Below are 27204 nucleotides of genomic sequence, written 5' to 3'. Positions count from 1 at the left end.
AAAAAAAAAAAAAAAAATCAGTTTTTATTGAGACTGAAAATGTCCGCTTAGGATATTTCTTACTTCTCTACTATCCTTATGTTGGTATATCGTAGTTTATAGCTAAAATAAATGGTAGTGACAAATGTACACTTTTTTAAAAGCAGAGGTTTAGAAATGGGAAACCCCCCCTTTTTTTTTTTGACGGAGTTTCACTCTTGTTGCCCAGGCTGTAGTGCAGTGGCACGATCTTGGCTCACTGCAACCTCTGCCTCCAGGTTCACACGATTCTCCTTCCTCAGCCTCCTGAGTAGCTGGGATTACAGGCAAACACCAGCATACTTGACTAATTTGTGTATTTTCAGTAGAGATGGGGTTTCACCATGTTGGCCAGGCTGGTCTCGAACTCCTGACCTCAAATGATCCCCCAACCTCAGCCTCCCAAAATGCTGGGATTATAGTCGTGAGCCACCGTGCTTAGCCGAAAATGGGAAAATCTTAATTGCCCATGTACACCTCACTAACATAGCCAGGTGAAGGGAGTGAACATTCGTCGAAGTGTTAATTCCAACAAGAAATAGGACCACTGTTTCAATCTAAAATGTGATAATAGTTCCTACTCTTCTCCTATGTTACCTTTCTGTCCACATCTGAAATATCCAATCATGACTATGTACCATCAGTGGTCCTCATTAATTAACTGATGGTGATATTTTAGCCAATATGTCAGCAAATGTTCTTTGCTGATTCTGTCTCCCCCATCCCCAACAATTTGATTTGTGGTTATTCTGTATCTACTGCCTGTGTGGAGTGAGCCACAGTCAATGGAAATCATAACACATGGGGGCTCTTGTTGCCAGGTAGGGAAGGTAAGTGCACTAGCCTGCATGGTAAAATTCACTCACTACAGTGGTAATCAGCTGTCACCAACTTGTGACATTGATGCCTTGCGTTGCACTGATTGGTGGACAAGAATGGGGGTCATCAACACTTACTGGTGTTAACCATCTGCTAAGTAAGGACTTACTTAAGACTAGTGCATGTATTTCTATTCTCTGAATTTCAGCTGTAGGACTCAATAATCACTTAACTACCAGATGGTTGACAGACAGCTGACTTCTGCTGTCAGTCAGGAAGCAGTGCTAGGAATTGAAATTATTTCCTTGCACTCTGATTTTTCTTAGATAAAATAAGCAGGGGTCTAGCTTCAGTTCTTAGTGGGATATAGCCTTGGGTACAGTGTGTAAACTCTCCAAACCTGTTTCCTCCTGCTTACCATGTAAAGGCTGAATAAAATAGATTTTCACTTCTCTGTTTTCATAAGGCGTACAATTTTTAATGTGACTATTATAATCAGGCAAAAATTTAGAACAAGTACTGTTATTGGACAGAAATCTCCTATTTCATCTTTTCAGATTTCACACATGTGATCCAGTATATGGTACTAATTGCATTTGTGATGAAGAAATTCTAAAATCACAGATGTTGATTAATTTAAAAATGGAACATATGCATTTTTATTAAGCTGTTGAGTTACAGGGTTTGGGCTCCTCTTCCTGATTTTCTGGCGCAACCCAGCGGTGATGAGAATTGTAAGTGCAATGTCAGCATCATGCAGAGATGAAATTAGGGGACCCATTTGTCTTTTGGCTGCTTTTGCAGAGATTCTTTTATACAATGTATCTATTCCTAGTTTAGTCAGAACTCTAATTTACCTGGATTTTTTTGTGATACAAACTTCAGTTTGTGTCACAATAAGATGTATACAATAAGGTGGGTCTCCTCATCTTATTTCTTCCAAGAGAACTAGCTAAGTGATTGGTTGCAGAAGGTACTGTGGGACATTTTGATACAGTTAGATAATGTGTGCACCATCATGTGCCAACATTTTATGAGTAGGACTGCGCTTTTCTAGAATTGCTAGATGTAGGTGTGAGTGAAGCTTGAATGTTGCATATATTTAATTCTCTTCAAAAATATGTTTCTTGTGTATGTTGTGTTTTCTACTATCTAAAACTGTAATCCACATCAGAACTGGTTATCAAGTCTCCTGGGATGCTTGCATAAGAATTGAAATAGATAAAAAGCATCTGCAAGTTAACATGCCAGGCATTTTTCTGGTTTCTAACGGTCCCACTTCACACTGTGGGAATAGTCCTGGCTGCCTCTAGCCTGGGAAACTTTGCATGGTGCTTTCATCTTTGTAACACTTCCTTCTCTCTCTGACAGCACCAAGAACAGGGCCTGTTTGCACTGCAGTGAATGAGATAATTTTCCAAGGTGGGAGTGCAATGCACCAGGGATTAGCTGATATTTAAAGAACATGAATGAAAGCAGCAAACACCTCACCAGGGCGGGCCGCACGAGCCTTTGGGCAGTTATTCCCTTGTAGGATTTGAAGTTTTATTGGTAGCTGATTAGGTAAACTGGAGTCGTTTGTCCCCTAGGTGTGTCCCTACCTGCGAGGAGAGGTGGCCAGTAAATGTCAGCTGAGGCACCAAAGGCTGCGATGCACCAGCCCGGTGCCCTGTGAGGACGGCCTAGTGGAAACACTCAGTGCATGCGAGTTTGCTTTTCAGACCTAATGATTACTTCAAGTCAGGGATTTTAACTTTGTCAGAAACTTGAGTTGTAAAACAGATTGGTCTCCTGAAAACTTCCCTGTCAATCAAGAGCCTTCATTTTCAATCTGGAATACATCACTAATTCTTAAACCCCTGACCTCTTTTGGCTTTGATTTTTTTACAAAATCTAAAGCAATATATAACCAATACGAAATCTAAACACTTACAGAGTTTGCTATTGCCAGGCACTGTTGTAGCTATTTTACATGTATTACCTCATTTAATCCTCATAACAGCTCTGAGGTAGATTCTGTTATTGTGCCATTTTATAGATGAGGAGACTGAGGCATAGAGAGATGAAATAATTTGATCAGGGTCATACAAGCTAATAAGTAGTGAAGCAGGTACTTGCATCCAATCAGACTGATTCTAGAATTCCCTTCTCTTGACTGCTGTACTATACTGTCTTCAAAAAATGTAATGCAAGTCTCCCTTATTTCTTTGCATTTGGCTTGACTGTGTGAATACACATTTCCTCTTTTATGGGAGATATTTGAACCAATGAATGTGAATACTATTTTTCTGGGCTTAGATATGTTTTGGGGAGCTTGAACAAAGCACCTCATCTGTGCTACTTGTGAATTACTTTCTAGAGCAGTATAAGTTCATACCTAGATACATGTGTTCTCAGAAGCACTGCATATACTCATACAAGTGAATAATGTGCAATCATAGGGGTGCCACTTACATAGACTACCATGGTCATGATGGCCCTGACATTGTGCAGTGTGCAGCCTATGCAACTGTCCGTGCAGCCCTTTAAAAGCTGCCTGCCAGCCTTATTTAGATAACTTTCAGGAACATACAGAAAACGAATATACCTCTGGTCATAGTTCATGCTTTATAGGCTTACCTCAGTGCATCAAAGCTACCTTTCAGTTAAAAATGTATGAATGAAAAAATAAAAAATATTATATAGAACATGTCTGTATATTAAAATATCCATGTAAAAGCAGCAGCTACCAGATAAGTAAAGAAGCTGTTAGGGTGGCAGCTGAACAATCAAAGTAAGTACCTGTACTCATTTCTAATTTAGATGGACCTTCGTAGCCAGACTGTGGATGTTACACTTAACAAAATCATCAGCTTTGTAACTTTGCAGATTTGACACTGACACAATAGAATCAGAAAATAAAAACCAAATGGAAATATTTCAGCTGTCATTTAGCTTGAAACGAGCAAAACTCGCTCACACATCAGACTTCAGGGATTCGTGGATGCTCTTTAATGAAGTACCGGTTGTGGTTAAAAATCAGGCAACACTTGGAAATTTTTATGAGACAGGCAGAATACTTTATGGATGAAGTGAAACAGAGCCCTCAAACTGTTTTATCAATTAAAGATATTCAATAGTACATGGGTTATGTAGCATTTATACTACTTAGTTTTAGGAAATAATGAGTTAACTGGCCAAAATAAAAAGCTCTCTTTTTAAGCAGCTTTAATTAGGTAAAAGTCAATGCTTAATAGTCTGTTAAAGCATTATTTTAAAAATTAGTGAAGTAGAATTAATTGTAAGCTAACAGTCTTAAGTTGGTGTGGTGTAGGTCTCTGCAATTACGATGGTTATTGCCACCTTCATTAAGGGAAGAGGGCTGGCACAGGGCATGATGTGGAGTTCAGAGCACACTTGAATTCTATTGCCTTAACTGCTCACAGCAGTGCTGCATGCATCAGCAGTCATCAGGACTGTAGCAGGGTGTCAGCAAAGTGACACATAACCACACTCTCTCTTGCTACTGTGTCACTCTTCAGTTAGAAAGTTGAGTATTGATAGTAGGATGAGGATTTAAGCATCTTGAGGGCGGGAAGATCCATCTGTTTCTTGACTGCTCTATCCCCAGGGCCTGGCACCCAGTGAAATGAATGAACTGTTTTCTGATCTGACTGCATGCATACTCTGTGTACTCTTGAGGCATAGGTCTGTTTCTGTGAACAGCTTTACTATATGTGATGTCTTTTAATGACTTGGACTTATTTTATATTGTACTTATTTTTGTTTTATATTGTGACCTTGAGGCCAGTTAGCCACCCAAGTTTCATCTGACAGACATGTTTGGTAGTTGATGATAGCAATTAAAGTTTTATCTATTGGTTAAAATTCAGAAGTTATCAGCCATCTGTGAAAACCACTGCACCATCGACCACAGACCAAGGAGGATTTTCATCTAATGAAAAACAAAGAAATTATATTAAGATCCTAATACCAGAAGGCGGGCATTCAGAGAATGTCTTAGTTTGCTCAGGTTGCTATAACACAATAATACCTTAGGCTAAGTAATATATAAACAACAGAAATTGATTGCTTATGGTTTTGGAGTCTAAGATCAAGGCCTCAGCAGAGTTGGTGTTCCGTGAGGGCTCCTTCCCCATAGATGGTGCCTTCTATGGAGGGTCACAGGCGGAAGGGACAAGGCAGCTCTCCGGTGCTCTTTTGTAAGATCCTGATCAAAAGCACTGATCCCATTCATGAGGGTGCAGCCTTTGTGACCTAATAATCTCCCAAAGGCCCCACGTTCTAATACCGTCACCTTGCTGATTAGGTGAATTGTTTTTCTGCTGTGATCTTTTTGTTAACATAAGAATCATTTTGGTAACATAAAATATGATAGTCATTAAGCATGGTGGCCAAGTTAGCATTATCATATTAGCTCTAATTAGCTATAATTGAATTTTTATATTTTATGCAATTGTCAAAACCAGCCTTTACTATATATATTAATACACAACTGTGGACTTTAAAAGTGTTAATAATTCAGTCTTCTAGGACTCCTGAATTCTCAGAAATCATTTGCACATAGTTTTTGTCATTCTGAAGAGTACTCATTTCACAGATGTTAAAACTAAGGCACAGAGCGGTTGTGTGGGGCCCAGGAGTTAACTATCAAATGTAACTGAGGACTCATGATTCCATGTATTGTGTTCTTTCTGGTCTACAGCACTGTGTATACCAAGAATCCTCATTAAGTACAACATAGCCACCCATTAGCAAACCTGAGATAACTAGAAAGCCTTAGTTATAGGTACATAGGTATATAATTTCTTCCTTGCTGGGGCAACCTTTGGAACTCCCTTAGGGCAGGAATCTAAGAAGAAAATCAATGTATCCCTCTTACCATAGGCAAAGCAGCATTTCTTAATTTTCAACTTGTATCCTCTGCCCCTGCTCTCACTTATTTTGTAAGAAGAGTCACTGATGCCAAGTCAGACCACCATAATGGCTACTTTTAATTACTGTATCTCCAGTCTTACACTAGACCTTGCCATTCTATGTGATGGTAGAGGGGTCACACCTTACTGTAGTGACTATAGTGCAGTTGTATGTGCAATGTTTGGTTGTTTTATGAATGTTGGAGAGAATTTGTACTGTAGGACACAGGGTCTTAAGGTTTTATGTGTTGGGCTGAGGATCCCATTTATATATATGGCAGATTTCTAGAGCTGATGTTGACAGCCATAATGTCAACACATTTTCAAAGCAAAGAAAGTTGGATGGAAGAATTATGAAGAGAAAATATTGGTGATGATACGGGGCACTTCCGAATGATATTGAAAATAATATTCCAGGAGAGAATTTGATTAGGTACAAAATGCAAACTGAGTACACTGCTTTCCTATGAAAACAGTGAAGACTCTTTACTAAGAATGAGATATTCTGCTTTTTTGGAAGCAGTGGCATGAGCATTCTGCAGGATTTCAAATAGTTAAATAATTATTACGCCTTGGCCCAGGAGTCAGCCTGTCTGCAGAGAAGAAGCGAATATTAAGTACCTGAAGCCTTTGCTCTGAGGTCTGTGTTGGGGGAGGATGTTTGTAGTAAGGTTTGGGTCTAGGGGATGCATTCATAAACTATAGAGGTATGTGAACTATGCCTGGAAGCTGCCATTTTTGTTTCCTCTGGAAGTTCCAGAGTAGAAGGAACCATCATAGTCTCCACCCATTACCTCAATAGCATCCCTGAACTACATCTGGGCTATAGTTCCCCAACTGACCAGAGGCACTCTGTACCTCATCAGATTATAGTTACTTCCTTTTTCCTTTCTCTCTCTCTAACTTATATAAATCAAGTATAGTCCTTAGTAAATATCTGAAGAGGTAACTTCCTATTAAATAGGAATAGTAATAGAGGAATTCTATCTGTACAGTTTATACTTGTTTTGGTAAATGACTGATCTCTTGTAAAACTTGAGAGCTTTTTCTGGGCTATTCAGTGTGCATAATGAATATTGATATCTTAGGGCTTTAAAAAATAGCTTCCTTATGTAGGAGTTAGTGTGCTTGGAGACCAGTTTGAGAATTTTGAAAAAAAAAAATTTAATGTCAAAGTAGGATTTAATTTAAACTTTAGCGTCTTCATCTTAACCCTCTTTCAACTTCTCCAGAACAGTTATTAGCATAAAAGCTTAATGATTTACATCTGAAGGTTATGTATGTACTGAGGAAATTCAGTGTTGATTCTAAATACTTCTTAGTCATCCTTAAACCCAGCTTGAAGCTCTAGGGTGCTTAAGCGTAGCTCGTTATTACAGAAGTAAGTCATCAGTGAATTGTTTGGCAAACAGCAGTTTGTAGTGGTTTTTCTCTAACTTAGCCTCTTTCAGAAGTGTCCGCATTTTTCAGGAAAATTATCTGTTCATATTTTGAGGATAAAAAATAGCATTGAAGGTACTTTTAGTGCAGATTTGCTGGGGCTATTTTGGTGGTCCTGAATTTTTTTTATTTTAAAAAGGAATATTAATATTGGTCTCCCCATTATACTTCTTGGAATTCCTTACCTGCTGATACCTGACACCCTTGCCTCTGTGGGGGAGTTTCCCATTATTGGGGTTTCCTCAGGCTCCAACCCTCCTGTCTCTTCTGCCTCCCCTCCTCCAAGGCATTGGTGTCTTCCTAGCTTGATATCTGCCCCTTCCTTCCCCCTGCCCTCCTTTCCTTTTTAGTTGTGGTGAAAAACATGATACAAAATTTACCATCTTAATCATTTCTAAGTAGATAGTTCTCGGGGGTGTTTTGTTATTGTTTTATATTATGAATTTTTAATTTTAAAATGTTCACATGTTTATTAGCTGCATCTCTACAGCCAAGATCTAACCTACTTCAGGGCTTGGGCCACATGTTGTCCTCACTACATTCAGTCAATGCATCCATTATGTGCCTGTTATTTCCAAGCACTCTGTTTTGCATTCCTGACTTTCTTGAGCACATAGCAGATGTTAAACATCTGATCACTGAGTTTCAGAAATTTTTTTTAGGAAAGATTTTCAGTGGTAGAATTTGAAAACAGCTTGTGTGAGTAGTCATAGCTCATTCTTTTAAAAATAAATGCCAAATAAGAATTGGATTATCGTGGGGAAGTCTCTCACTTAAGAAAAATCATTGTAGAGTAATACCGATTGAGATTTTCATTTCCTTTCAGCAGGACTGGTAGGATAGATACTGTGTGTGTGTGTGTGTTTTCTTAAACTAGTTGATTAGTTTCTTTTTTAATTACTCTGCCATCTCAAGAATACATTTATTGTCATTTTAGATTGCTGGGTCAGGAATGAAAGTTTGAGTGTGTTTGATTTCAGTCCTGAACTCTCATGTATTATGTTTCTGGGGAGTGACCTTGGTTTTAATATAACTTTCTATTTGGAGGATTTTAGAAGTTAATGCATAAAATAGTGTTCACTTTGCATGAATGGGTGAAATTTTGTGGTGTTCAAACTGTTGTATTAGAGATGTGAATGCCTAATCATAACAGATTAAATTCTGTCAACTATCTTTCATATTTAAGCAGGTTACCATGGATAGAAATATTTCTTGAAAAGCTAGTCTTTTTTTTTTTTTTTTAATGTAGTTGCTCACAGTCCTTAGGCGCACAGCAAATGCCAGAACTGCCCTAATGAGGTCAGATGTTTCTCATTAGCTTGTAACAGTCTTGGATGGATGGATGGATGGATGGATGGATGGATGGATGGATGGATAGATGCATAGCAGATGGATTGACCCAGGATAGACACTTTAATCGACCCCTCGCCACTGTCACACTACACATATATAACTCCCTGGCTACACTGAATCTTAAAGACTACACATACCACTAATATTGTACTGATTGAAATTGCTCGTTTCAATTCCTAACAGACTGTCTCTGTCTTTCTTAATAGCCTGTGAATATCTGCAGAACAAGGGCTGACTTACCTGTTTTGTTAGTGCCTAGCATGGAGTAGACACAGAACAAGTGTCTATAAATTGAAGTAACAGTGTGATGGCTTATGAAAGCAAAATCAGATGCAGAATATTTGTATATTTTATTTCAGAATATTTATATTTCAGTAAGTTAATGCTCACTCTTAAGTAAAGCAATGGGAAAAACATCCTCTAATATGTACTTTTTCTTGTAATAATCTACTGATGGCATATTTTTATTAGCATTCCTTGGAATTATTCAGTAAGCGTTTACAAAGGATCCTGTATAGAGTAGATAATTAGTATTTTGATGAATAAAAGATGAACACTTTTCCTAATATACCTCATAGAAATGTAAATATATTATTGATATTCCTGTCATTGATGTTAACATTAATAAAATATCATGGAACGGCTGGTTTCAATTTACCATTTTTGAGAAAAATGGCATATGCATGGTAGTCTTTAAAATAGTCATTGTCATTAAGGATTTGTATATTCTGTTTGTTCCCGGATGTCATGGTCTTGTGGGGAGGATAGAATATTCCTCAGCAACCTCTTACATTTTTTTTTAACACGTTGGTTCCGTACGGGTTCACACCTGTGAATTTAGGTGATAGTGCTGTGAGATACTTTTAGGATGCTATTTTTTGCGTGAACAAACAGAGGCTAGGCTTAGAGGAAAGCATACCAGTTTTTTCCTGCTGCATAACAAATTTCCACAGACAGCACCCATTTCTTAGCTCGGTGGCTCCAAGTCTGCCATGGCTCAGCAGGGTTCTCTGTCAGGGTCTCCGATGCAAGGAGTTGGCTACACGGCCCTCTCAAGTAAGGCCATGGGGAAGAATCTGCTCCCGAGCGCTCATTCAGGTTGTCAGCAGGGCTGAGTGAGGTCTCTGTTTCCTGGCCGCAGGCCGAGGACTGAAGTTTCTAGAAGCTCCTAGAAGCCACTTGCATTTGTTTGCTGTGGGCCTTCTCAGGAACATTGCAGCCAACAGCAGGATCCCTCATCAGATTCCCGTCAGACTTCAAATCTCTTTGGATTCTTTTCTGTGACTAGCCAAAGGAAGCTCTTTTAAAGGGCCCTTGAAATTAGGCTACGCCCATCCAGATAATCTCTCTGTCTTGAGGTCACTGTGGCACATACCTGCCAATCATGGGAGTCAAATCCATGGTATTTACTAGCCAAGGGATTACACACAGGGCATACACCAGGGGGTGGGAAGTCCTGGCCCCTCTTTGAATTCTGCTTCCATGGAAAGGTCAGTTAAGATGCTTGGGAAATGCTGCCAAATTTACCGCAGCGTTTATACTGCTTCTACTTTGAGATGCTGAAGACCGTGCTCTAAGAACTCTCTTCTTGTTTAACCTTACTGTGTTTCTATGAGAAAGGAAAGCAGTGCTCTGTCCTTGGCATACAGAGATGTTCTTAATTTATAGTCAGTAGGGCTGAGGGTTTGATGCTTATGATTTCCATTCATTGAACTGTATTCTTTCAGCCAATCACTCCTGGGCCAGTGGTACCCAATGAGGACTGTAGTCAGGTGTGCAGGTTTGCAATGAACGTAGAAACCAAACTGACCCTTGTTAAGGGCTTAACCTAGGCTAAGAACTTGACAAGCTAGGCCACAGGGAGCTGCCCTGAGTTCAAGACCAGAGGAGTGACTTGTCAAAATCACTGTTTTGGGCAGATTAACCTTGAAGCTATGTGAATGGTAAGAGGGGAGAAGCCAGAAGCAAAAGCCAGCCAGAAATTCAGAAATGAATGCTCATTTATCAGTGGTAAGGGAGATTTAGAAATGTATTGTGTTCCTTGAATTGCTACTATCAATGGTGGTAGTGCTGGGAAAATGAAAAAGACTGAGGAAGTGTAAGCAAGCTATAAGTCAAAATCAGGCTGCTTGTTAGGACTTGTGAGCACCTGGGTAGCCTATGTTTACTTTTTGGAGAGACCATATGCTTGTGACTTTCAGGGTGCATTGTTCAGGTAAATCATCAATTTGTGTATGGGACTTGCAAATATATAACATTTGGCATTTCAAATGGTAAAAAATACTATGGAGGAAGATAAAGCAGGAATGAGGATAGATGCATATTAGTATTAAGTGCATATCAATTTGTGGCTTTTAAAAATCACCTAAAATAAGTTGTTAACCAGAGGCACATGGGTTGGAATGGATATAAATGTGTATTTTACATGGAGTTGTATTTCACATTTATGGCGTTTGGCCATGTGCTCTCCCCTACCTCTTTCAAAAAGCAACATTCGTTTAAATGAGGTGGATAATGGATCTATAACATTTATTATTCTGATGATAGGATGTTCATTGCTTCTGAATACCTTACTTCTCTCTGTTTGATCATTAACCTAATCACATACTCTAATTTTCCTAGAGTCAGTATTCAAAGGGTGTTTGGCTTTTACTTCCTTTTCCTTCCACTGTTTGACTGAAGAATTTTTGAAATAAAAAAACAAAACATAGGAATCATCTGTGAGGCTGGACACTGGACAGGGAGCACATCTGTTTCATGTAAGTATAAAATGCTGGCTTTACAAATGTTCAATGTGGAGTTCTCACCACATAGTTGACTGAAATTTTCCATGTTTGCAGTGGAACTTGAAATGAAAATAGAACTATATAGCTTTGTTGCCATGGGAAGGGATAGCATTTAATTCCATCCTTTGTGACTCAACAAAGTTCTGATGCAATGCAATGACAGTAGAAACAGATCATAGAAAGCAGTATAGAGATGTTGAGATCCTGATGTTTTAAAAGTAAACCTACATGGTAAATAGTGGACTAATTCAATAATTATTTATTGATAACTTATTTATCAATAAATATTTATTGAACAGGGTACTGTTCTGCAGTCTGGGGATATAGCAGGAAACAAAAAAAGTCCTGTCCTTGTGAGGCTTATATTTGAGTGAAATGAAGCAGAGAATAAATAAATATATAACATATTTGTCACTCAAATGGTAAAAAGTACTACAGAGGAACACAAAGCAGGAATGGAGATAGATGTATATTGTATATTACAGGGATGGGATAGGGTAGCGATTTTAGAAAGCGTGGTAGGCAGAGTTCTAAGATGGCCCTTGCAATGGTTGGTTATAAGCCTGATAGAGTGTGGTGAGGGTGATGGACTCTTACTGCTGTGATTAGGTTGCAGTATATAAAACTATCAGCTGACTGCAGTAGAGAGTCTTGCTGGCCTTGCAGAAGTAAGATGCCATGTTTAAGAGAGTCTACAAGAGACCAATAAGACAACTACAGACATAGATTGCAAGGGATGGTGGCTTGGGCCAGGGGTTGACTGTCAGGTGGTGAGGAATGGTCGGGTTCTGGAAAGACTGTAACAGAAAGTATAAGATTTAATGACAACTTGACTGTGTGGTGTGATAGAAAGAGGAACAGAAATACTCCTGAGTTTCTGGCCAACACAGCAGGAAGAAAGATGCTGCCATTAACTGACAGAGAAGAGTGTGGTGGGGACAGTTTTAGGAGAGATGAGGAACTCAGTTTGAGATGCTGATGACATGCAATGGAGACATGGAGTTGGCCATTGGATACACCAATCTGGTGTTTTGGAAAGATGGCCTAGAGATGTGAATGAGGAAGTCATTAGCATATTTATTGTATCTAAAGCCATGAGGTCCCTAAGGCAGTCAATATAGATAGGCAAGAAAAATATTTTAGACCAGTTTTGGTGTTTTGGAGTTTTGGTGCTCCAGTAAAATATTTTCAATTATTTTATCTCCATGATTTTAATGTTTCATTATTAACTTTTGTTCAATATTTGGTTCAACTTAAAATGTTTTTCTATTCCCTTCTAGAACTTCAGCTCACTTAAAAACTTTTTCTGTTTGTGTTTGGTATACTGTATTATGTATTTAATGGAGAAGAAAAATCTTAGACAAACTAAATTGAATGTAGGTTACTTGAGAAATGAATGATTCTCAAATTGGGAAGCCCCTGAACCAGCACAGGTTCAGAACTCCAGTGCTACCACGTGGTGGAAGATTTATGGACAGAAAAAAGAAAGTGGTGTACAGAAAACTGAAGTGAGGTGCAGAAACAACCAGATTAGTTACAGCTCAGTGTTTGCCTTATTTGAACTTGGTTTGTACAAGTGGCTGCCTTTGATTGGCCAAAACTCAGTGATTGACACAAGAGTAGATGACAGTCTGTTTACACGTCCAATTAGGTTACAGTTTACTATGAACTGAAGAACCTTTAGGCCAAACTTAAAATGCATAAGGAGGCAGCTATAGGCTAAATTTAGTTGAATAATTAGATATGAGGGGAGTGGAGGTGGGAAGATGGATATGAAACCACAAGATATGACATCTCCTGATGGGAAGATTCTAGCACCAGCTAGAAACAGTCTACACCCATGGTAGCCTCCTTCCAGAGGGCAAATAGATATATCCATCGAACATCTCCTTCCAATCCCAGATGAACAAAATCAAGCAGAGTATTTCTATACTTCTCCCTAGTCCTCAACTTCATTAGCAAAGAATCAGTGTGGTTTTTCAAAATGGAATTTATGGAAGACCCATGGCTGGCTGGGTGTAATTTGCTATATATCTTCAGTTATAACTGTTTAAACAAATAGATACACAGAATTAGGAAGACAGACTGTCAGTGAGGATAGACAGAAGATTGAGACTGCAAGAACAGAGCCTTTGAGAGTAGATGAGAGCATCTCATCGGGAGCCCTTGGGAATCTACTTTTGCTGAGTGCACTGGGGCCAGTATGTTTGCAGCTAGACACTTGTAAGAATTGATGGCAGGAATGGGGAGAACTATGTCACTCTAAAGCAAAAGACCTCTACCAGTAGATCTACTTTTTTTTTTCCCCCGAGAGAGAGTCTTGCTCTGTTGCCCAGGCTGGAGTGCAGTGGTGCAATCTTGGCTCACTGCAAGCTCCGCCTCCCGGGTTCATGCCATTCTTCTGCCTCACCCTCCCAAGTAGCTGGGACTACAGGTGCCCGCCACCATGCCCAGCTAATTTTTTGTATTTTCAGTAGAGATGGGGTTTCACTGTGTTAGCCAGGATGCTCTCGATCTCCTGACCTCATCGTCCACCTGCCTCAGCCTCCCTATAGATCTATTTTTTATGTAAGTAATCCCTGTAATTAATAAATTTCTTTTCTAGGCTAGTTATATCTTTACTCATATATCTTAAAAATTAACAGTTATTTCATAGCCCTTTCTCAAGTCCTATTTTCCTGCTTTTTTTTTTTCACCTGGTATTAGAGAAAGCTGTTTAGTTACTGAATTGCTTCAAATGATAAGTAATTCTCCACAGTGGTACCATTTTTTAAAGATCCATACAGATCATGATATAACATCTTTGGGAACTGAAATAATTATTCTTACTCTTGCTTGTTCCAAAAAGGACTGCAGCAGCAACCTTTGAGAGTTTGGGTTTTCAGTAGTTTATCTACTGTAATGAGGACATTGGCCCAGGGCAGCCAGCAGAGCTGACCTTGTCACTGTGGCGAGTTAGCAGTGGGGTCAGAGAGCAGCGTGGTTTCACTGTGTACACTCTGATTTTCAGTGCTAAAAGTCCAGAATAGCTCTCTACTTGACCTGCCATGGGCATTTGCTCAGATCTGACCAGCAGATGTGCAATGTTGAGGATCTGGTTTTAGCAGACTGCATTGGAATAGGTTTGAAAAGTTCTACCCTTCTTAAACCTTGATACATCTTTTTCTGTCTTTTCTATTTATACCTTTTTGGTATTTAAGTAGATACCATTCCTGATCTACAGATTATATTTTAATTGATTTTCCTTAAACCTGTGGAAACAAAGTATTTTGTGTCATTTGAGAAAAATACAGCAAGCTTTTCTCTGCTCCTCTTACTGTTTTGTATGTTTTTCAAAGCATGGCATTTTCAGTGCTTTTTTGAAGTTCAGTGAATCAATTGAGCTCTTACGTGACAGCAGTGACTTTTTTCTTCTAAGGTACACTGGCCTTGTTGAGAGCCAATCCTGGTCAAATGAAGCATCCTCTTATAAGTAGAACACTTTCTTTAGCCATCTGGAGTCACACATGGGACCCACTCTACTTCTAGCTGTGATCCGCATTGACACCTGTTAATATGCTCTGTGCAAGAAAGGATAAACACCCTCAAATCTCATGTTTCATGATAAAAACTAACAATTTGCAGAAACTGGAGAGAAACATTTGACTGCATCAAAAGTTGCACAGTTGGAGACAAAGGGTTTCATATTTATGCCCTGAAGTTTCAGCTTCCAGTATTTATTAGAGATGGGATTCCACAGGATCTTTTAGTCTTGCCTAGATCAAGGGTTGGCAAACTATTGCCTGTGTGCCAGATCCAACCCTCTGTCTGTTGTGTAAATAAAGTTTTATTGGCAGACAGCCATGATCATTTGTTTATGTGTTGACTATGGCTGGTTTCACTACAGTGGTGGAGTTGAGAGGTCATGAGAGACTGTCCTGCAAGGCATAAAGTATTTACTATCGGGTTCTTTATGAAAAAGTTCAGTAATCCCTAGTTTAGTATATATAACTTTTTTAAAAACTAAAAATTTTCAGTCACTAAATAATTTTGGAATAATTGATATTTTTAGCTTTGTCAGCATGAATCCATCTAGAAGATGGTTTAAAATAAGTACAATTTAAATATTTGGCTTTCTAATGGCATTTCAATTTCTGCAGGTTGTTAAAATCTAACTTAAGAAGCGTAATGTAATTGTATAATAAAGTCAGACTACGAGAGAGCACTGACATTTTATATAAAACTAAGTATTAGGTTGCATTTTCATATAGCCTGATAACATTTAAAACTAAAATCTTCATGAAGGCATAATTCATCTATCTGCTAAGTGCTCCCTTATAAATTACCCAAGATGACATGTTTATGGCCAAACATGAAGGTTGGATTTGCTTTGACTGAAATCGCATGAAAACTTAGTTTGTTCAGGTTCATGTGCGTGCATTTCTGTGAAAATTTCAGCATTTCTTTCTGGTAGGTTAAATTGTCATACAGTGCATAGTTTATTTGAACTGATACTCAGTTTCTTGTAGGCTTTTGGTTGTTGATGTGTGTTCCAGTGCGGTAACGGTGGGTCCCCTTTCCCAGGGTTTTCCATCCCACCCTTGCTGTAACAGCAGGATGTAGTCACAGGGTCTGGAACCCTGCATGTGTGTTCTCTCCGTCACTTCTTGTGCTTTGGTGACTCAGGTGGGACGCACGGCCGAAAATGAGGAGGCCCTATGTTTTTAGTGGAAATGATCTGCCTTTCTTTCTGTCTAGAGCTGGTAAATGAGGGCAACACAGGAATGGCATTAAGTGCTGCAGTTACCGCTTGATTTATTTACACCATGGCCGAGGGGTGAGTCCACTGCCATGACAGGACACTCATCTGGGCTCCCTGGTCATGGGCTGTCTGGAGGGCTCTGCTTCCCTTTGCTGATCCTGCACTTGGTCACTGCCCTCCTTGGTGAGAGCACTGGACAGACGAGCTCTCCAGGGTGACCTGGCTGGGTCCCCTTGAGCACACACTGTGAGCACAGATACAAAAGTGCTGGGCTTGTTGATGGAGTGCCTGAGAATTGTCAGACGTGGACCTGCTCACGCATGTGTGCACAAACACAGGGCACATTTAGGCAGCTCAGCCCAACGTTTTTGGTAAGACTGCCCTTCTCTATTTCCTAGCCATTGGGAAATTTGACTATAGTTCATTTTCCTAAAGAATATGACTTTCAATTTTTCTTATTTTTTATACTGCCATGAACCAACCTTAAGGATCCAAATTCTCTCAAACAGACTGTTTTAAATCAAGAATTCCCCTTTTCTCAGCCTCCACCCTTTTCTCTGTCACCATCTGAAGCCCCTAGGAAGACCATGCAGTTCAGAAATAGTGATGTGACTTCGTGGTTCAAAGGCACCTCTTGGGGTCCACTGCCAGCATGCTCCAGTTCCACCTCTTACCAGCTGGTAGTCCTGAAGAGGTTAGTTCCATCCGTTTGCTCAACTGTAAAATGGTGACAGTAGTATCTGCTTCATGGAACGTTGCCAAGGATTAAATGATTAATGCCTTTTGGCATGGGGCCAGGCACATGGAAGGTGCTCAATAAAGGTTAGCTATTCCTGGGCTGTCGCTAAATGACTCACCTGGTGCTTGTGCTACTTTGCTTCCTCCTGCACTCCACAGGGGTGGCCTCCAACCTGCATTGCTTTGACTTGTCCTATTAGTGTCACTGAGACCATTTTGCCCTGTGGGGCCATGGGGAGGGGATAATATGTCATTGACATGTTTTAGAATTGTCTGCATGTGACTTTATTACTGTTTTTTACATTCTCTACAGACAGTGCACACCCTTATTAGCTGCAGGGTGGTTGCTTTCACCTTCTCTCCTTTTGAAGCTATGAAATTGCTATAGTGACAGCTGTTATTATTTAAGAAGTAGCTGGATCTTAATGAAATTATTTAACTTAAAGTCATGTAATGAGGAAGGAACAGAACAGATAGTCAAACCCAAGACCGTTTTTAAAGACTTCTTTGACCTCAAAATGCTTAGCTGTGAGTTTAAGAATGATATGAGAGATGAAAAGGAAAAAAAAAAAAAAGACAATTGTGAATACTACAGTCATATAAAATATATATTAATTTCCTCCTGAAAATGGCTTTATTAGAAACATGGGACAAATAAAAGAAAAAATGGTAAGATAAAAGCTGAAGAGGCAAAAATATTAGTTGAAAACATAGAGAAAGATGTCAAGTGAATGTTAACAGGGATTAACTTTAAAATAAGGCCTATGTATGAATAGGAAGAATTATTCTCAAGTCCTTTTAAAATAATCTCAGTATCAAGGCACAATATGACATTGGAATATATAAACTATAACCATCATAAATGCATGAGAGCTTGAGTCATTTTTTTTCTTTAGATATACATGATATGCTACATATAAATAAGAGGTTGAAAGTTTCAGTGGAATTTAAAATAAAAATAATTTTATTAGGATGATCAAATCAGTAATAAAACCTTTTTTTTAAACTTTATAGTAATACCATATTTGTAATGTTTTGTACAATAAGGTTTTCTGAGGTAAAATTTACTGATCTTAAGTGTACAGTTTGATACATTCTGACAACTGTATATACTCAGGTAATCACCCTAATAAACATATAGAATATTTTCATCATCCCAGCAAATTCTCTCTTGCCACTTATTAATTTTCCCTTTCCACCTCCGGAAGAAATCATTGTTCTGATTCTATAATCATGAGTTAGTTGTATTAAAGTAAATGGAATCCTACAGTAAGTGCTCTTTGCACTGTTTCCTTTCATTTAGTAGGATGTCTTTGAGATTCATCTCCAGTAGGATTGCTGCCTTTTATTGATGAATAATATCCATTTTCTGGCTATACCAGTATTTGTTTATCTGTTCTTCTGTGAATGGATATTTGAATTGTTTCCAATTGTGTACTTTGAATGAAGTTGCTGTAAATATTGCTGAATAAGTCTTTTTGTGGACAGGTGTTTTTTATAGACCTTGGGTCATGCCCATGATTGGAACTGCTGGGTCATAGCATAAGGGTTTGGGTAACTTTATAAGAAACTGTCAAAGAAGCTTTCCCATTAGCAGTGTGTGGGCTTTCCAATTGTTTCACCTCATTGCCAACATTTAGTATTGTCTTTTTCTTTTTAGTTATTCGGGTGGCTGTGGAATTGTGTCTCATTATGTTTTTAATTTGCATTTCCCTGATAGCTACTGATACTGAGTACTTTTTCATATGCTTACAGATCATTTGTGTTTGTGAAATGTCTGTTCAAGTCTTTTGCCCCCTTTTTAAGTTTGATTGCTGTTCTTTTGTTACTGATTTGTAGGAGTTATTTTTTTTTCTGGCTAAGTCATTTTTCAAGTTTATGTGTTGGATGTCTTTTCTTTCATCTAGTGTTTTCCTTTTTATTTTCTTCAGTGTTATTTGATGAGCAGACATTTTAATTTTTGTTAAAGAGCAATTTATAAATTCTTTCAAAACAGTTGATGTTTTTGCAGCTCTACCAAATTTGTACCTACTTTAAGTTTGCAAAAATAGTCTCCTGTTTGTTCTAGAGGCTCTATAGTTTAAATTTTTAACTTTTAGATCTGTAATCTACCTCAGATTGATATTTTTGGTGTGAGGTAAGGGTCAGCATTTACTAATTTTTTAAATGTATATCCAATTCCTTCATGATCATTTTTTGAAAATACTTTAAATTTTTCATTGTATTATCTGAGTGCCTTTGTTAAAAATTGTGTAATATATATGTGGATGTGTTTGTAGTCTGTTTCTTATCTTTTATTGATATGTTTGTTCTTATTAACACTGAAGTGTTGATATTACAGTGTCTTTATGGAACAATTGAGCTGTCTTTCTGGGGGAGGAGGATACTTTCTTATCAGTAGGAACACAGACAACCTGCCTATCTAGATTCCTCACCGTGGCTCACATTTCCACAAAATGTGAACCATCACTAATGCATGATTCTGACATTGAATTTTGTAGGTGGAATGTGTTATGCAGTTGGCTGACTTCAGTTTGTTCAGATATGAAAAATTTGGTGCAGTACATTTCATTTCACTGCAATTTAGGTCAGGGAATAATGCTGAAAGGAAATATGTGTGAAGGCATGAGTGAGCACAGACTACAGAGTGGCCCAAAACTAATAAATCAGAAAGGAAGATAGATTAACTGAAATTCCGATTAATCTCACACAACCGAGACCAATTAGACCAACCAATACTTTAAGTAATAGTGCTTTTGTATTGCTTTTTCTTGGTTGCCAATGGAGTATTTTTTTTCCCTCCCTAACATCTTCCCCAGCAGCACATAGCGTACAGTATATTTTGGGAAAAGGGAAATTATTTTGCGAAAAGTAAAATGACAGGGAAGAAATTCTCTATAAATTTCATTTCTGAAAATGAGGAAATTTTAAGGAAAGAGACAGTTACAAAATCAAAAAAGATCTTTCTTCTCTGTCCCCCTCTCTCAACCTATCCCAAGCTGGGATTTGAGAAAGGAAACCCTTGCCCACCAGTGCAGGGCCCTGGCTCTATCACGTAGGGCCTCTCAAGGATGAGAGCTCAAGTGTTAGTCCTCATCAGCGAGACCACCCACGACTGATGGAAGAGCAAGGCCTGTGTGATTTTCTGCTTTCTTTACCCGGAGAAGCCAGGATCCACTCTGTTCTTTGTGGATGAGCTGCACCCATTGAGGGCAAATAAAATTATTTATTTGAGGGCAAATAAAATGAACTGAGAGCACCCCTTCCCCCAACACACAGCATAATGTTCTCAGTATAACAGAACACCAGCTACCGTCTTTCTAAAGTCTGGCATTGATTTATATCACATGTTCAAATTGTTTTTATTCAACTACTATAGAAATAAATGTGAAGATCATGCTTACCCTTTGGGAGAAGATGGTTAAAATTATAAAAGCTTCTTTAGTCTGTAAAACATTGAAAATACCATCAAGCTATCAGGTGGACAGTTCCTGTTGCTGCTCTCTAGACCCCTGGAAGGGTTTTCTGCTCATCTGTCAAATACTTTGTGCCATTTATTCCTATTACAGAATATTTCTGTGGCATTACTTTAAAAGCTTTCTATATAATTGACTATGCAAACCAGTTGTGTAGGCTTGACTCAGACTTTATGATAAAAAACATTCATCATATGCTATCCCCTGTAAGAGGAATTTAAACTCTCCTCTTCATTAGAAGGCCTGCCTGCAGTGGAATTAAAATAGCTTCTCCTGAATGGGAGCACAGACTTGGTACAGATCATGAGCAGTCATTCAAGAGGAATGTAATCAAATACTTGAAATTTAAATTAGCTTGTAATCTGACTTTGAAAATAAAGTACAAGAGAGACCCAAGAAAGTTTCCTGAAGGTGAATTAATGTCCTTCACACCACTTCCTGTTTCAGAGCTAATAGCATACATATGATAAAAGTATTATAGCAGTGAAACTTATCTTTCCCATGTGCTCCTTCTCCCAGGTCACTGATACTGTGCTTAGAAAAGGTGGCCTACATAGAGAGAACCCACATCTGCAAAAGCAGCTTTCAGGCATCACCAGGGATTTACAAACTCTTTCAGCCATGTTTAGAGGAATAACTTCTTTTTATTGGGTCCATAAAGCATAAATTGTTAACCCAAGAAAGAGAAAGAACCTTAAATAAGTGACACAGATTTTCTTCTTTATTTAGAAACTATTCTGATGTTCATATTTTTAAAGGATTCTTTCTCTTCAAATATCTTTTCCTCATTCTTCAAGGACACGATACTTTTTTTTCTGTTAAAATCACCCAGTGGTAAATGCTGCAGCAGACTGACACTTGTGAAATGAAAAAGGTCCCATCATTATTGTGGCTGCCTTTAGCAAAATTATATAATGAAAAATCATTTCTTTGCTATAAAAGAAGACCATGGAAAAGCATCTCTGCATATATTATTGTATGTAAATTAGGAACAGGAGAAATATAGGGAATGTAGATACAGAGAAATCATCACTGTTTATGCATAGTGTAACATTTCTAAAAAGAAATTGGGGTGATTATTTTCAATAGAAGAAAAAGTCTTAGCTTTACAGATAATTACATTCTTAATAGTATAGATGGAATAGAGCTCAGTTTGCTTCAAGGCATATTTCTGTTAAACAGACTCCATTTGCACATTAATTTCTATTGTGGAAGTTAAAAAAATTGGTCCCTAGATATAATAAAACCACCTTTAAAATATACACATATAAATGGAAATATCTTTCTGACAAACCCATTGAACCATTATCTGTTAGTGATACTGAGCTATGATTCACAGATATTTTGAACTGTGGAAGTAAAAATATAGCCAGGAGAGGCAGACACACTGAAATATGATTGCTTTGCTTTACCTCATTTTAAACTCGATTCCCACTATAGTGGTAACAATCCATAAAATTTCAGAAACTTGCCAAGGTTCATGTCAATCTTGAATCATGCTAATGTTTCTAACTTTATATCCAAAGAAATTATTTTCCATTTTCCCCATCACTTAAACTTACTGGCTGCTTTCCAGACATTTGAATCTGGCCATATCTCCCAAGTATATAAGAATATCCTTACATAAAATGAAAGAATTGTCCAAATAACTGAGGAATGAAATATCTAGGCCTTTCTTAGGAATGAGGACTTGTACCAGCGCCAACAGAGGCTTTCCCTAATGTCTAATAATAATCAGCAAATTGGCTGACAATTCTGAGCTGAACTTTTGGGGCCCAGCCTAATGGTTTGACTGATGGTTGGGAATGGTTAGCACATCAAAATCCTGTTTGCTGAGACTGCTACTTAGTAGCTGGTTAACGAAGCTGAGCTGCACCATGTAGGCGGGCAGTAGGCCAGATCCGATGACCACAGCACGGAGCACAAGAATCTCTTAAGACCGAGACTTTAGAGGGGCCACTCATGAAAAATTTACCCCCTCCAGTTTTTACCTTTTCCTTGGGTGGAAGTGGGAAAAAAATACCAAGTTTTTATTAACAATTTATATTCAGTGTTAGTAATGACATGGTAGAAAAATTAAACAATTCAGACAGGTTGACTATCTCTGCCATGCAGAGATAAAAACTATTGATACTGTAGCATTTACCTCACCTCCAACACTGGGGATTACAGTTTGACATGAGATTTGGGCAGAGACACAGACCCAAACCATATCAAAAGGATACCATGGTAAATGCCTTTCTCTAATATTTCTGTACATATCGTCAATTATTTCATTTTTGGGGCATGTGATCCCAACTATTTCCTTAGAATTATATTTCCAAAATGAAATGGCCAGGGGTAAAGGCATACACATTTTTTTAAATTTCAAAAGTTGTTTCAAGTTGCCTCATGGAAAAAGTTGTGCTTAGTTAAGTTCCAGAATTTCTAGATGTTATTAACACAAATTCTTAACAGTATAACAGTTTTCATCTGGATTGTGCTCAGGGCATGAGGGTTATGTATTTATACTATATACATCTTTTCCAGGGAGGGTGTCAGTTTTTCTAGTATTATCTATCATTTGGCCTGGATGTTTTAGTTTTGCCATCATCCAAGTGGGGAGAATTTAGATGATGTTTACTAAGTGTCAGGCACTCCCTGAATGCTTTATGTATGCATTAACTCATTTAGTTAATCCACACAATGTCCTCCTCCAAATGTTCCAGATGAAAAAATGGAAGCATAGAAAAGTTAAGTAGTTTACAAAAGCTTACCAGCTAGAAAGTAGCTGGATTGCGATAAAACGTAATAAATGGCATAGAAGGAGAGACATATATGGTGATACTTTTCTAGGAAGATAATTTCTCCCTAGGAATGTCATTTAAGATGTAACCCCCGAAGTTTTTATATGACTCTTATCAAGACTGCCATCCTTTAGCCTCTACTAATTTTAAAAGTTTCAGAAAGACCCTAAATGAATTTCATAGCAAATGATGTTCTTTACTTACATATTTGTTTGGATAAAAGTCTAATCTTTCAAAGTGACTAGTGTTGAAACATAATTATGAACATTCATGGCATGCATACTTGAAATTCTTTCATGAATCTTTTTTTTAAAAACAGCAGCATGCTTTACCCATGCAAGATTATATGCCTTGATTTTGGACAGTAAGTGCAGAGATGCATTAAAGAGCTGGTGATGGGGCTGCATGGGACTACTTCAAATTATCAGAACCTTCACATCACTGAAATGGTGGACATTTTGCTGTAGAAGACAAAACTGAAATTTAGGATATTTGCCCATGTATTGTAATTTAAAATTTTGTAGAAATTATTCTATGGTCCATATAGAAAGAATTCTAGGTCCTTTAGGTGGTACAGAGATGAATAATGAGGTAAACACTTTCATAACCTAGAGGATGCCTGTTAACATCCAAAACCATGGTATGATCTGAGAACAGAAGGGAAGCTAAAGTCTTAGGATGACTTCTGCAACAGAATTCATAGCTCTCATTAAACAATAATATCTATTTATGATTTTAATACCTAATTATTATTAGGTTGTAATATGTCGTTATTATGGTTTTATTATATATAAGATTAATCCTATCCAGTTACTATGCCCATGGGATAATTATAAATAATTTTTGTGTGTAGGAATGAATTGAGTGTTAGGAATGAATTGAGTCTGGAGTCGCTGAGCAAGTCCTGTAACCCCCCTGGGCCATTTCCATATCTCTAAGTGAGAAGATAAGAATACCTACCCAACAGCATTTTGGGGATTCTCAAAGCAGATACTGTATGTGACGTTTCGTTTGCAATTTTAAAGCCCTGTTCAGGTTTAGTCATTGGCATTGTTGAATCTGTCTGCTTCGCTGGTTTGGAAGGTCCTTGTCCTCCTCATCCTAACACAGTATTTGGCAAATGATAGGAGTAAATAAATATGAGTTAAACGTCATTATGAGGACAGAGAGGAGGAGCCCTGATGACAAGAAACTGCATGAGAACCAAGTTCCCGCTCCAGTGTGAGAGTCCTAGTAACCTCTTTAATTCATACCCCTTCCCGAGCTTCGTAGTACCCTCCCCCTTCACCAGTACTGTAAAAAGCAGATCATTTGAGGAAGAAGAAAAACTAGGCTTTGAGAAGACACTTCAGGATGCACAATTGGCTTCTAACCCGAGCCCTGCAGAGAAGACTCAAGCGGTCTGCTCAGGGCTTTTGTACCTGGCAAGGTCATTGTCCAACATCATTGTCCCTCTCAGCGGGTAGCCTCTCTGAGAACTCACACGTAGTGTTTGGTGCTGATGCACAGGTACTGGGGAGCCACTGAGGACCTTTTCAGACAGTGAGGCTGCCTCATGGCACAGGGATGCCAAGTGTCTGTAGGGGAGCTGGGGCCAGGGCTGCTGCCCATGGCCTTTGGAGCAGCAGGAGTGACTTCTAGCAGCCAGTTTCAGTCTGCCCCAGGCCAACCAGGCCACAGCTGAATAAGTGCCTGGTATGCCACACTCTTCACAAAAAAAGAAAGATTGCTGTTTGAGTGTCAGAAACAGAGAAGGAAGGGGCACCAGCTGCCTGGACTCTTGCCCACCAGTTGTCTTGCCCCTGGTAGCCAGAAGGAGACTTTCACAACCTGGGTATTCTTTTCTTTTCCTCAATGTGGGGTGATCCTGGTGACTCCCCAGACCCGGCTCGCATTGACTGGGGAGCGGATTGTTGGTTTCGGTGCCCAGCTCTGCCTGCAGTGACTTCATGTTGTGGCTTGAGATCCCCTGATAGAAACGCTGCTCAGCCTCAGCCGTCCAAGCTGCCCTCCACTCCTTATGTGGGCTGGGGCCCAAGGCTTCTGCTGGACCACTGCTCAAATGCCGGTCCTTTAACATCAGACGCAATAGCCCCACGTGCAGCCAGGCCTCCTTCTCAGGCCCTGGTGCAGTTCATCAGAACAGAAACAGCTCTCCAGGACCCCTCTCATTAAGATAGTGTTTGACCAGCAGCTGAAACCGAGATACTTCCTGCCGGAATATTATAATCTCTCTAAAGTTATCCCGGAGCCCTGACTTTCAACAGAATCATTTTTTATACGTGAACCCTAACTTTTTTCCAAGGCGAAAAAACTGTAACAGTTGTAACAATTCTATATGAAAATTCTGGAAACACAGCCTCATTTTCAGTCTCCAGGGTTAGAGAATGAGAACAGAACTTGAGGAAATCCATGCAGTGAGGCAGAAGGTTTCTGTAGTGCCTGCTCCTCCTCGTCAGTACAGCAAATGTAAAATGTACACGTCCGCATTCTCTGAGTCAGGAAGAGTAGATGAGGGTTTCGACTTGGAAGATAATGGGAATCTACAAAGATCCAGAAGGAGAGGAGCGGCGGTCAGACCCTCAGGGAGCTTGAGCCAAACAAACCCTTTCCTCCTCTAGTGTGTGTGGTTGTGTCTCCTCCTTCATCCTCCGTCCACTGCCCCGGCCAGGTTCTCCACGACCTTCACAGCTCTTGAAGGTCTTTCCCCATGCTCCTGCTGAGGAAGCCGGCAAACCTGCTTCATCCTTAGCCAGATCCTCCACCCCTGTCATGTGAGCATCCTGTGCTGAGCTGCAGTTTACCTGACCTTTATTGCTTGTTTGTTAATCACTTAATGAGCACTCCCACATTACAACAGAAGTTCCTTTAGGAATCAGAATGCTCTGTTATTCCCTACAGTATTTCCAGGGTCCAGCACAAGTCCTTACACATAGTCAGGACCTAACATGATTCACTGAGCAAACAAATGATTTTTCAGAATCAAAAGTGTGTTGACTGAAGTTCAAAGACAAGAGGGCTCATTCCAGAGGTTGTATACATAGGCCCCCCCTTAGCCAAGCGGCAATAAGAAAGATTCCCAATGAACTGTTACTCAGCTCCAAAACAAATACTGGGTCTGAACATGTTGAAAGATAAGACCCAAGAAAGGACAGTAGCTTTCTTCTTTTAGAAAGTGTCTGTTTAATGTCTTCTACTAAACAGGCATGAAACAAATTAATTAAACAGCTTTTTCAGTGCCTATTTTGAGCTAGCAGTCTGTTAAATGAAGAGGAAGGCAGAAGCTGTTAGATGTTTCCTAGAGAAATGCCTAGAAGTGTTACTAGCCTGTATCCTGGCAGCCTGCAGGGAGCTGTGCCTTAGGCCAAATCTCTGAAGCCAATTCCTCTTGGAGTTTTTACCTCCTGATGATGGTGATTGCACTCTGATAATTCACGAGGAAGATGCTTCAAGGTAGCACACACAGCTCTCACTTTCTTTAGCCAGTTATCTCCACCACATTTTTCCAGGGTTTGTGTATGCATTTGCATTCCAGCACAGGTTTTCACTCTTGAATTTATGGACCATGAGTTTCTGTGCTTTCCCTTGAGGTTTATGGTCCATGTCATTCCTTTCACTGGTTTATTTCCCAACAGTTTGTGGTACACAGAGATTGGAGGATGAAGTGCCCCTTCGCCAGTAGTCCTGTTTCTTGGTAACTAATTAATCCCTGTGAAGATTTGGTTCCTCAGAGCAAATCATAATGCCTCTTGAGCGTGTCAGCTTTTTGTTTTTTAGCTAAAAAAAAAAAAAAAATACAGAAATGGAAAGTTTGCATTTTATCTTTGGATTGGAATTTGACTGGTAGAATATACCCACTTGTAGGAAATATAAAAAAAACACATTGAACATTTACAAATTTGATTAGATCAGCTCAGGACTGCTAATTCTGTAGAACATATTGACAAGAAAGAAATTAAGGGAAAAGAAGTAGATAAACAACTCTCAGAACTGAGAGTTGCATTTGACTGGCTGACTTCTCTCCCTTTTCAACATAAATTTGTCATTTTAAATTTAATCCAGCTCCTTCTAATTAAAACTTTTCCCAATTTATATTCCATAGAAAACATTTTTGAAATTTGTATCATTAAT

The 27204-nt window shown here is 38.9% G+C and overlaps 1 protein-coding gene across 2 annotated transcripts in view; it reads left to right on the top strand.

Moving 5' to 3' along the window:
* The window catches only part of FAM110B (family with sequence similarity 110, member B), a 164806-nt gene that overhangs the window by 51473 nt on the left and 86129 nt on the right, over window positions 1–27204 (top strand). The window contains exon 3 of one of the 2 annotated variants that reach the window (XM_011961305.1): window positions 2427–2535. The exons of the other annotated variant lie outside the window; for it this stretch is intronic. The gene's annotated coding sequence lies outside the window, so the exon portion shown is untranslated. The remainder of the gene's footprint in view (window positions 1–2426; window positions 2536–27204) is intronic. 2 annotated transcript variants of the gene reach the window in all.

Source organism: Colobus angolensis, unplaced genomic scaffold (assembly GCF_000951035.1).
Source record: "Colobus angolensis palliatus isolate OR3802 unplaced genomic scaffold, Cang.pa_1.0 Scaffold547, whole genome shotgun sequence".
NCBI lineage: Eukaryota > Metazoa > Chordata > Mammalia > Primates > Cercopithecidae > Colobus > Colobus angolensis.
This window is presented reverse-complemented; position numbering and strand designations above follow the sequence as displayed.